This window comes from Lissotriton helveticus, chromosome 1_1, assembly GCF_964261635.1.
Source record: "Lissotriton helveticus chromosome 1_1, aLisHel1.1, whole genome shotgun sequence".
NCBI lineage: Eukaryota > Metazoa > Chordata > Amphibia > Caudata > Salamandridae > Lissotriton > Lissotriton helveticus.
The window spans coordinates 1,383,770,216-1,383,782,272 of NC_136057.1; the positions used below are offsets into that span (position 1 = coordinate 1,383,770,216).

General features: G+C 50.5%; 1 protein-coding gene across 4 annotated transcripts in view; it reads left to right on the forward strand.

Annotated features, from left to right (window-relative positions):
• Positions 1-2,632: 2,632 nt before the first annotated feature.
• CDC42EP1 (CDC42 effector protein 1) overlaps positions 2,633-12,057 on the forward strand; it is a 74,587-nt gene continuing 65,162 nt past the window's right edge. Inside the window, exon 1 of one of the 4 annotated variants that reach the window (XM_078684027.1) lies at positions 2,633-2,665. The gene's annotated coding sequence lies outside the window, so the exon portion shown is untranslated. Of the gene's footprint in view, positions 2,748-3,739; positions 3,891-7,358; positions 7,484-12,057 lie in introns of those variants that run through there. The other 3 variants (XM_078684015.1, XM_078684009.1, XM_078684021.1) reach the window with 3 other exon arrangements.

The following is a 12,057-nucleotide window of genomic DNA, read 5'->3' on the forward strand; positions in this document are numbered from 1 at the left end:
TTAGCAAAATTTGCAGTTGTGCATACATGCTGTTTCTTTACGGTACTTATCAAGTGCGTGACAGTTAGTTTATTAAATAGGGTACTTAGTGTCCATTCTGGGAAGACAACAGGGGATCTCGACTCTGTACATAACATTTTGTATTAATTACATCAATCACTTGTCTCCAGCTGTAAGTTCATTCATGGGGGTTCACAGATATGCCCACGGTAAGCATTCCACCTGCCCCATATTCAAATCCATTTTTTGGGGCAACCTCTATGGATATACACCGACTTTTCCACAACCATTATGCTGTCCATGTCGCGGCACCATTGAAAGAGGGCAGGGGCCTGTCTGGATCCCCAGTGTTGAGCTATGTTTCGCTTCTCCGTCGTCATACCGAGTGTCACCCATTCCTGAGTCATGTGGTTGAGGTCTGTGGGTTCCCAAATGTTGAGAATACAAATCTTTGGTTCTGGGAGAACTCTGACTTCCGTGACTTGCGAGATTGTACGCATAACCGCCCCCCAATATCTTACAATCTTTGGACATTGCCAGATCGTATGTAAGAATGTGCCTGTTTCACCTCTAGCAGAATTGTTAAGCATAGGATTAGCAAGTGCTAGCCACGCGGAGGTGAAAAGGAGAGTGGAGAGATCGAGCTAAAGACAAAGAAAGGGGGTATATCGTGGGAGGAATACAGAGTAAGAGACAAAACAGAGACAGGAAAAGGAATGGATAGATGAACGTGAAACGGATAAGGGAAAGAGCGTATGACACAGTGGAGAAAGGTACTGAGCCAAAGATAGGTATGGGAGTAGGGCAGGCCACTGGAATTATGCGGTAAGAGAGGCTCAAAATAGGTGGCTGGCAGAGTTGACTAAATTATGCAGCACATTTCGTAACAGTCTTACTTCATTATAGTAATTTTTCTCCAAGTTAACACTGTCTTAGCAAAGGATTCACCTCGTTAGTACCACTTTAACACTCACATGCAGCAATATGCTACTGAAAAGTGACTAATGAACCTTGTGAAGGGCTGCGCTGCAAAACATATCTCTGAGTTTTTAGTAAGGTTTGATCTGTTTGAGCAAGAAACAATTTGGATTTTTTTTCTTAAAGTCTGCAAATGTATATATTTATTTATTTATTTATTTATTTATTTATATAGCGCACTACGACCCGAAGGCAAATGATGCAGCCTTTGATGGATTCTGTGGCAGAATCTTAATTATGAGCAAAAACACCACAACTGCAGAATCACATCCTTCCAGTGGTCCTGGGCGAGGGTGCAGAAGTTGAGAAGGAAGGGGAAGAAGAAGAGAAAGGAAAGGGAAGCAACAGAAAAGGTGGCAGGTGAGAGGAAGGAGGGGAGGTGGAGAGTGCTGAATAATCGTCGCGTGTATTGTATCACTAACCTGTGGTACTCCAATGGCTTTCAAACCTGTTCCTTCTCTCACCCTCGCCTCTCTCCAAAAAACATACAAGCTTCTCTCTGTGGGACCACCTCCTCTCCCATGTCAGTCCTTTAAGTGGGATGAAAAGGTGGTGGGGTCTCCAAAAGGGGCATTGCCATATAGGTGTAATTCGGAAACTTTGGCAAAATTATGGCTGTGGCCTAAACGCACCTAAACACTGCATGCCACCTGACAAGTATTCGAGGCACCTTTATGTGTGTTGTCTGGTAGTGCTTCTAAAACCATCATACATCAGCTCAGACAAACACCTAAAACAGGCCCGATCCATTAGCTGTACCAATGCTTGTTAGCACTGATGTTTATTCTATGTCTCAAAAAGGAGTAACTCACTTTCTTCCTGTCACATCACTCCTGCTGCAGGCCCCCTCTCTCTGTTATTCACGTACACTCATCTTTTGAAGTCTCTCTATCTACATATTTCACACCATCTGCACCACTGTCTTTCCCTCTCTCCAACACATCCTTCCTTTCAACTCCTCCGCGTCAACATCGCCTCTCACACGCCCTGCATTTTCATTTCCATTGGCCCTGTCCCTATTTTGACAGCTGCTTACCACCATGCATTCCCCCATAGAATCGCCGTTACACTTGGCACACATGTGGCCATCGTCCTGGGCGCCCAGCAGAGAGGCCAAGGATTGGATGCGCGTTTAGTAAGAACACCTTTATGCGAGGCCCTGTCAGAAAGTGGAAGTGCCTTCAGCCTCAGCTGCAGTTCTCAATCATGCCCAGTCATGAACAATCACCCACACCCTGAACTCGCACAGACACCTCGAGGTGACTGGGCTTGCAGTGCGGTTATGCAAGATTCGTGCATTGCGTGAAAAACAACATTGCTGAAACCCATCTGAGATATGAACATATTCTTAGGAAATAGAGGCGCGCACATAGTTCAGCATTAACTGAAGCGAACGAACTTTAACAGGGACTTAGTCGCTGACTTGGGTCACCTTAAAGGTTCCTGCACACATTGTCAGAAATCGGTGTTTTCCTTGAAAGTTAATGGCATGAATGATGGGTCCGGGGGCGGGGGAGGCCTTTTCATTCACTGGGAGTGCCGAGCACTGGCAGGACCCGCCCAACTTAAAGCCATGCCATGCTCTTCTTCTTCCTACTTTTTTTCGGTTACCGGGCCCCTGGGTTGGTTCCAGCCACAGCAGGGGACAGGTGTGTGTGCCCTACGCTCTCACTCGGAGAATGCAGCGGTGGGTACACTCTTTGCACCAACTGGGGGCATCTGGAAGGGCGGAGGACTGCTACAGCGCCACTCGGCCTCTAGGCTCTGAGGTGAGGCGGGTGTAAACCCGGGACCCCCCTCCCCGCACCTGCTATCACCCCATACTCTCACCCTGGCATCTCTTGGGTGACTCTCCCATGCCAGTTTACACGTGCCCGTGTTGTTAGCGGAGGGCTCGCTGTACCGCACCATGTCTCCTAGCAGAGCCAGCCTGGGCTTGGGGGCATAATTAGTCGTGTGCTCTGCGCCAAACCGCAAAAGGGGCATCGGTGCCAATTTACAGTAGGCGCGAGTTGGGGGGTATGATAGCAGTTCATTAGTGGCAAGGCGCACCTGCTCGCAGGATTTGCCCACGCCGGCATCTCGTGATGACTTCACCCAGTTTAGAATGAAGTACCCCGCGGGAAGAGTGGCACATGTGAGCTTTTAAAGTGCCTCTTGCAGCACGCAGTGCATACGAAGAGTGGGAGCTGGTTCACTGCCCTTTTGAATTTGCCCTTCACTGCCAACTTTGTACCACGGCACACAAAGCAAAGGGTACCTCCTCACAGATTCGAGCGAGAACTGGGTAGGTAAGGTGGCTATAGCAGGCCTTCATTTCCTTATACGTGCCCATTGGCACCGCCAGTACCCCGGCACAAGAATCACAGACGTGCCAGCTGATCAGTTATTACTTCGGATTGTCAGAGAAGCTGTAGGGAGGGGCTCCGTCTGTGGGCCCCCTTGCCCATCACTAGACGCCTCTGCCAGCTAGAGACGTGTCCCCCTTCAGGGAGCTGGCGCCTGGGCTGCCGTGGTGACCCCGTGCCCCAGGCTCGTGGTTCCCGAAGCCTGTGGTCGCAGGCTTGTTCCAGCCACGGAGCTGGTGGGCACTTGTGCACGTCCTCCTCGGCGGGCTTGGTATCCGCTGGGCCCTGGCACTGGCCCACACCCGGCTCTGGCGACTGCAGATTGGCCCGAATTTCTTGGGCTGGAGCCGGGACCGCTCTTCCCCCTCAGCATCCACCCTCCTCCTCTTCCTCTCCTCCCCCTTCCCTGGCTCCCGCTGCTGCACAAACCAGGACTGTGCACAGCAGCCAAGCGGAGCCCGGGCACAGGATCCGGGAGCGCGGGCTGTGCAGGGTGGCAGGGCACAGCGCGAGCATATGTCAAGGACTGGGCAGAACCAGACGACCCCCGCCCTCCGAGGACAGGTGAGGGGCCCTGCTCCGTTCGGAAGACGTCTCTGCATATTCTAGGCTGGCACCGCTATATTCTCAAGTGCCGCGAAGCAGCTCCCGGCTGCACGTGGCACTATACCGAAGGAATGATATCAACGGGCGCAGTAAGGGAAGGGGTGAAGTGGTGATCTGGCGGGTCAGATGCTCCGTGACTTTGTGTCTGTGCGTGTGGCAGTGCTGAGGGCACCCTTTCCTGAAGGTGGGTCTCCGCGGAGAGGGCAGAGGCATCTGCGCCAGGGTTACGGGGACCCCAGGAGTGGGGACCTGAGCTCCCCACTGACGTCCTCCGTTTTTGCGACTCTTCTTTAGTTTTTGGCCTCGCTGTTTCTTTTTAGGCGCTCGGAGGCCACCCGTGCATCATTTAACGCTATGTAAAATTCAATGTGGTTATTAACATGTTGCTAATGCCTGCCCGTGCCTCCTTGAGTGACTCCACCTTTCTCTGCCTCCTTTTCACGAAAGGCAGCGAAGTGCCCACCTAGTTTTATGTGTCTCTCCCCTGTGCGCAACACGCGCCTTATTGGGCGCTATAACAATACTTTCCCCCAGATGTATCCTCTCTTTCTCTCCTTCAGGTTAATCATTCCTCTCCTCGCTAATTATCCTCCCTCCCCGCCTCCACCTTTCTTCCCCGTTCCTTCCCTTCTTTCTCACACCCCGTATCCCGTTCCCACCTGCACTGCTTTTATTCCCCCTCTCTCTACCGTTTTCTCTCTTCTGTCTGTCTTGGTCAGACCCTCTTTCTCATTGATTCTGTATCCATTTCACTCGCTGACACCCCTCTGCTACTCTCTTCTTCCCCCATTCACTCCTCCACCCCTGTCTCTGCCTTTCTAACTTTCTTCTTTCTCTCTCTTTTACTTTCCATATCTCCTCTGTATAAACTCTGTGCCTCTTCCAGTCTAAGTTTGGAGTTAAACATATTTTGTGGGAAAGGGCCCCGTTCCGGAAGGAGCTGTCGGGAGACGAACCACCCGCTGTTGGGGCCTTGGAGACGCAGGGCCCACGCCAGCGAGCGGTGGGGGCTGGTTGGGGGTAGTGGAGGGAAATGTGTCATGTAAACACCGCCTGCCCGCGCGGCGTGCGCCTCTGCTGTACCTCAGGGCGCGTCCCCCTCACAGCGGGCAGCGAGCTGTCGAGGGCCCCGTCTGCCAGGCTGTCGCAGTGGCGTAACGCAAGATGACGGCTCCCCCATGCAGAATGAAATGTGGGCCCCAGAGTCTATCACACTCAACAGATATTCGTGTGTCTTGGGCTCAATAGCCCCCCCCCCCCTCCGAAGGAGTGAGGTCCCCTCTAAAGGGTTGGAGGTCTCCACGCGCCCTGCCCGTGTAACCCCCCCTTCCAGGCACTTTCGCCGGGCCTCTGTCTGCCCGCAATATTTACTTACCAGATTTGTAATTCTGTTTGTTATTGCTCGGGAAAGCAGAGTGGCTTTCCTGAGCTCTAAACTGTTTCATATTGCTTGCCATTGTACGCGTTCTGCCGGCATGCAATGGCAAGGAAGGGCTGAGGGGGGCCCTCTCCAACACAAGGTACACTAGGCCCCCCTCCCCTCGCACCTCGGGGGCTGCAGAGGGGTCTCCATTATGCCCCTGTGCTGTCGGATCCAAAGCCCTGTCAGCGCTTGTGAAAACAACGTAGGCCACTTTCGTTTGACCACAGGCCTTTCATCCTTGTATTTTCCTCTTAGGGTGCACCTCGAAATGATCGCCCAAACTTACTAGCTAGTAGCACGTTTTTTTTCAAGTCTGGCTTTGAAACTAAGACAGATACAGACTACTGATCACCCCTAACCCCCCAAAAAAACATATAGAGGAGTTTTTGATCAACAGGCCTCATCCATTGGTCTGTTGAACTGCCATTGCACCATTCAGTAAAAGTGACTGCACAAAGTCAGTGCACAATGTTCACATCTGCCTAAAACTATTTTTTTCCAGTGGCATAGGCGGTTCAAAGTGTGCTTTTATAGTTTATTTTAACTTTAAATACCAGCTATTTATTTTGCCTGCAATTCGTGTGTTCAGTTAGATGGTGATTTTTTATTTTTTTTTATTGTTGTTATTATGTCATTAAGTGACATTGAAACATCGTAGACGCCCATGATTTGAATCCTTGTCTTGGTGGGGGCGGTTTATTCTTGACTTCTTCTCAAATAATGATAATAATAAAATGCATGGTGCAATTGAAAGGCTTTGTATTAAATCCATCATCACCAGTTAAACAGCCACGCTACTGGTTTTTAAAAAAAAACAGTAATATTTTATTGCAATCCTATAGCTGCCACACTTACCAGGCAGTATGTTTTTTTTCTTTTTGAAGCCAGTGCTTGTAATGAAAAATAAAAATATGTGAGCACTGCCTCAGCATGACAAGGCCACACCTATTGGCTTTACCAGTGAGTGTTTTCCTAAGTAGCTAGTGGGTTTTGGATTACACAAAGGGCTTGGGTTACACCAGTGTTGTGTCTTTTCCGGAGAAGCCTGAGAAAATATTGACTGAGAAAAAAAACGATTGGCAAAATATAGACTCCAAAAGGCAGACTGCCAAAGCCCTGAATTTACATAAATATGCTTCAACATTTTTGACTTGCTCTTAAGCGCTTGTCCGCAAACATGCTGCGACTGGAGTCAGAACTGGAAAATGAGCCAGTCCTAATGCACACGAGAATAGGCTTTGGCTGGATTTGGAAATTAAATACAGGTTGCATTTTTTGCAGGGAGTGGTTTAAGGCTGATATAATAAATTATCTATAATTTGGAGCCAGCTTTTTTTTAAAATATGTTTTTATGGTCTACGCTTACACATGGGATTCTTTCCTAGTACTTCACCCCTCCCCCTTATCTCTCATCCTACTGGTTTCCTACTCCTCCCCCCCCCCCCCCGTGCTCCTTCCTGCATACTGTCTCAAGTCCTACTTCTGTTGCTGCAGCCCCTGGCCCTCCTTACAGCTCTTATTCATGGTTCTCCTTTCTACATCTGGTTCCCTTCCTCCAGCCCGAATCTCTGGTTCTCCTCCTTGTTCTACCCCCCTTTCTTCTCTACCCCCCCCCCCCCCACACACACACACACACACTGTTGCTCTCAATCCTGGTTCTCAAACTAACTTTAAGGCTCAGCCATCTGTTTCTATTGCTCTTTCCCAAGGTGCTCCATTCTGTCCCAGGTTCTCTTCCTTTCTCTTATTTTTATCCCTGGTTCTCCCCCCACTGTCATGTCTTTACCCTATTGTGGCCGCTATTATCATCATTCACCCTCCTTAACATGCCCCCTCCTCCTTTTATCCCTGATCCTCTGTATTCCCGCCTCTCTTGTTCCCTCTGCTTCTCCTCCCAGACCCCCTTATTGTGCCTCGTCGTAGCGCTTTTCCTGGTATACCCCCATTTTCTTAACCCCTTCTTCTCTTCTCCAAGTTCTCCTTTAGGTTTCTTGTCTACATTCTTCGCTCCTTTCTACTTTTTGGTGGTCCTCATATTTGCCTTGGTCTCTATCCAGACTTCTCAACCCACCCTCATTTGGAGGGTGTCATCCTCGTCAGACTCACCTTCACCCTTCAAGCAAGCAAGGTACCTGCCTTAGACTTCAGTGGTATGATCACCCGCCCTGGAAACGTTCCTCAGCCTACAAAAACTGTAGTGTCTGTATTGATTTCAATGGGATCACACTCCAAAGCCCCTTAATCCCAGCCTCCTGGGAGGCAGTAATGTTTGAGAGGGGTGCTCTATATCGCTCTTTTATGCTCTTGTTCTCCTGACCCCATGTTCTCCCCAGTGCCTCTTTTTTGAAGCCCTTCTGCCTAGGGTGACCAGAATTTCAAAGCCAAAAACCATGACATTTCACAGAAATAGAAGAAGGACTACAATTTTACTTCAAGCGATGAGAGCGCTCCTCAGCAGCGAATTAGAGAACAGACAGTAAGAACATACAAAAAAAGCAATTTTTAAACCCACTAGCTTTCCTGTTAATTAAATTGCTTTCTTGAAACAACTGCTAACTATCCCTGCTTTGCAAAACATAAAAAACACCTCCCACCGTTTTCAGTCGACCCTCTTTAAAAACCGGGACATGAGCTACATTTCTTGAAATTTGCTGGGACAGCTGGTTAAAAACTGGGACCGTCCTGGCAAAACGGGGACGCCTGGTCACCCCAGTCTTGCCTCTTACCCTCTTACCCTCTTACTCACCTTACCCCCACCCCCAGTCTCCCCCCAGCCCCAGTCATTAACCGTTATCAGGGCCCGGGGCTGGCACGAGGCGGCCTCAGGCGGTGCTTTCGTCACACAGAGAGGGAGAGCTGGCTCGGACTGCGCCACTGTCTGATAACGGAGGGGGAAGGTGTGTAAATATCAAATAATGGGTAATCCGGGGCTCAGGGCTCAGCCACGGAACTGGATCCTGGGGAGGAAAACGTGCTCTGAACAAGAGCACCTTTCACTCGGCGGCTTCCCGAAACAAGGCCTTCCAGGGACTGGCTTTTCCTGCGCGCGTGCCAACTTTCCAGTGCTCCATACCCAAGTGCCTGGCCACCCACAGCCTGGCTTCCACGGAACCTGTTTCGCCAGGGAGTGACTTTCCAGTGCCAAGCCTCTCACAGTGTGGCCCTTCGAGTGCCTGTCGTTCCAGTGCCCAGCTTCCTATAGCCTAATCTTTCAGAGACTGACTTTCTAGTGATCAGTTCCCCAGTGCCCGCTCGTTAAGGGCCAGGCTTTCCTGTGCCCATACTCTGACAACCTGGCCCTTCAGGGACTGACTTTTCATTACGCAGTCGTGCAGAGCCTGATCTTCGAGGCACTGGGATTCCAAAACCGTCACTCCTGGTGCCTGAATTTCCAGTGCCCAGTTTTGCTGAGACTGCCCTCCAAGGAATGAATTTCTTGTGCAAGACTCTCAGTAGCTGACGTCCCATTGCCCAGCCTCTGGGAGCCTGATCTTCCGGGCACTGACATTCCACTGACCAGCGTCGGAGGACCTAGCATTCCAGTGTCAGCATCTGAGAGCTTAGTTGTCCAGTGCCTAGCCTCCCAGATCTTGGATCTTGCCTGGCATCCCTGGGTCAAACATTACAGTTTTCTGCAACACAAAGACTGACCTTCGAAGGAGTGACTTTCTAGTGTCAGGCACCCAAGGGCTCCAATTTCCTATTCTCCATCTCCTAGGGGTTCCACCTTGGGGACAGGTCCTCCCAAGGGACTGGCATTCTTCTTTCCAGCTTCTCAAGGCCTGACTTTCAAGTGTTTGCCCACCCCGTGGCCAACATTCTGAGACCAGGCCTTCCAGTGCCTGACTTTTCAATGTCCGGCCTCTCAGGTCCTGGCCTTCTAGGGGAGTCCCAAGGCTAAAGGGGGTAAACTCCTTTGTGCATTGTCTCCAAGTGCCTAACTTTCAAGTGCTTTGACTGCCAGGGCCTGATATTTCAGAAGCCACTTTTAAAGAGCCATGCCTCTATGGGCCTGATACTCTAGGGACTGAATTGACAGCGCCTGGTGTTATAGGGCCTGGCTTTCCTGGGATTGGCTTTCCAAGGCCCAGCCCAGCCAGTGACTAATCTCCAAGTGCCTGCCCTCACAGGAATTGTCTTTCCAAGGCCCAGCTTCTCAGGGCCTGCCCTCCACACTCTTACTTTCTAAAGTCTGGCCTTCCTTCCTGGGCCTGGCTTCCACCCAGGGCCTGTCCTCCCACACCCAGACCTCTATTACTTTTCAGTGTCATGCTTCATTTCTTCTTGGACACAGACCGGGCTACCTCTCGGGTCCTGGCCATACAGACTCTTACTTTCCCGTGTCCGGCCTCCCAGGGCCTGACCTTTCTGGCCTCCTATGCCAAGACTCTCAGGTCATGACTTTTGGGTTGTCTGCCTCCCAGTGCTTGTCTTCCAGAGACACAGACCAACATTCCTCTCAAGATCTGGCCTTCCAGTGCTCGTCCCTCCACGAGCAAGACCCTGACCTTTCCTGTGGCCTCGCCTCCTTCCATCCCAGGATTAGAATTTCCATTGTCAAGCCATCCAACACCAAAAGTCAATGCCAGAGCCAGTGCCTCAGCTCACTACGCCAGATTACCAGCCCCCTCGGTTCACTGCTTCCGAACTGGAACAAGATAAACACAGTTTGACATGCTTGGTGTCATGCAGCTTAAGTCTCTATGGTACATCAATTCCAAACACATTCATGGGTAGCCTGGTTACTTACATCAATCTGCCAAATACTATTGAACAATGGAAATATTTGAATAAATATGAACTACTAGGAATTAATTTGGGAAGCATTCCTTCATTTTTAGGTCGAGCCTGGGCAGCACATGCACTGCTCTGCAAGGCATGCTGTATTTAGGTATGGACTTGAAGCTCCGCCCACTCTCCGCCCATATTTGTCATTCGCTTGTGTAACTGTCCTTTGGAAACTGTAGCTTTTCATTGGTCAATAGGCTGAGTAGTTCCTCCTTAATACTGCCTTGTCTCATTTTGTAACCTCCGATGAGGACACCCCCTGTTACATGTGTTGTTACTCGGTAGGCTTTAATTACAGCCTCTGAGCAGTATTTGCTTAAATTGTGTTCTCCTGCCTGCTGGACACACTTTCCCACATGGCTAGAATATTTTTTGGGGTTTATTTGCAGCGCCGAAAGCGGCATCATGTTTTCTTTTTTACTATTTCTTAACTTTAACCCCTTGAACGCTCATGACGAGCTCAGTTCGTCATGAGCCACGGAGCTCGTGTGCTCATGACGAGCTGAGCTCGTCATGACCGTTAGAACGCTCGCACGCTGGGGAAATTCCCCTGCTGTGCGAACGTTCTACACAAACGGTGTGGTCATGACGAGCTCAGCTCGTCATAAGCACACGAGCACCGTGGCTCATGACGAGCTGAGCTCGTCATGAGCACCGGAGCGCTGTGCACGCCCCCCCGCCCCCCAGCACAGCGGGGGAATCCGCCCTGCATACAAGGTGTTAAAAAAAACTCCCATATGTCGTGCTTTCACATCTACGGAGACCGCGCCCCTTTCTTTAGATGAGCTGCATCTAAAGAAAGAGGCACTGCCGCAATTAAAGTGAAACTGTGGCACAGGCGCCGGTGATAGGAGCTGTGGCGCTCTCTGCCCAGAGAGAGCAAAAACATGGCGTCACTAGGTGGGTGCGGGGGATGCGGACCGCACCGGGTGACACCAATACATGGGGTGACACCAATCTGCACTGCAGCCTCGCCTCTGCTCTCACCTTTACTGTCGCTGCCTGTGCAAGCTTGTTCCTCATGCTGTTCACACTCGCCAGCGTCGCGCAGGAGATCTGCAATGCTTGACTGCAATTTTCTTTGCTCACAAGGCAACTCGATAGCAGCCTAGCTCATCTGAGGGTGCATAGTTTCCTATTTTTCAGTAACTTGCAGTCTTCAGTTTTCCAGTGAACCAGTTCCAAATTTCAGCTTGCTCTTCACTACAGTGCCACCTGTTGCTCGCACTCTTGTTTATACAAATCCAGGGAAGACAGATGGAGTAAGAGAGAGAGGGAGACAGAGGGAGCTAGAGGGAGTAATACAGAGAGAGGGAGCTAGAGAGAGCAAGACAGAGCGAGAGGGAGGAAGAGGGAGTAACAAAGGGAGAGAGGGAGCTAGAGAGAGTAAGACAGAGAGAGAGCTAGAGTGAGAAAGACAGAGAGAGAGGGAGCTAGAGTGAGAAAGACAGAGAGAGAAGAAGCTAGAGGGAGTAAGACAGAGAGAATGAGACAGAGGTAGCTAGAGGAAGTAAGACAGAGAGAGATGGAGCTAGACAGAGAGAGGGAGCTAGAGGGAGCAAGACAGAGAGAGAGGGAGCTAGAGGGAATAAGAGAGAGGGAGCAAGACAGAGAGAGAGGGAGCTAGAGGGAGTAAGACAGACAGGGAGCTAGAGGGAGCAAGACAGAGAGAGAGGGAGCTAGAGGGAATAAGAGAGGGAGCTAGAGAGAGCAAGACAGAGAGAGAGGGAGCTAGAGGGAGCAAGACAGAGAGGGAGCTAGAGGGAGTAAGACAGAGAGAGAGGGAGACAGAGGGAGGAAGACAGAGAGAGAGGGAGCTAGAGGGAGTAAGAGAGAGAGGGAGCTAGAGGGAGGAAGACAGAGAGAGGGAGCTAGAGGGAGTACGACAGAGAGAGAGGGAGCGAGAGGGAGTAA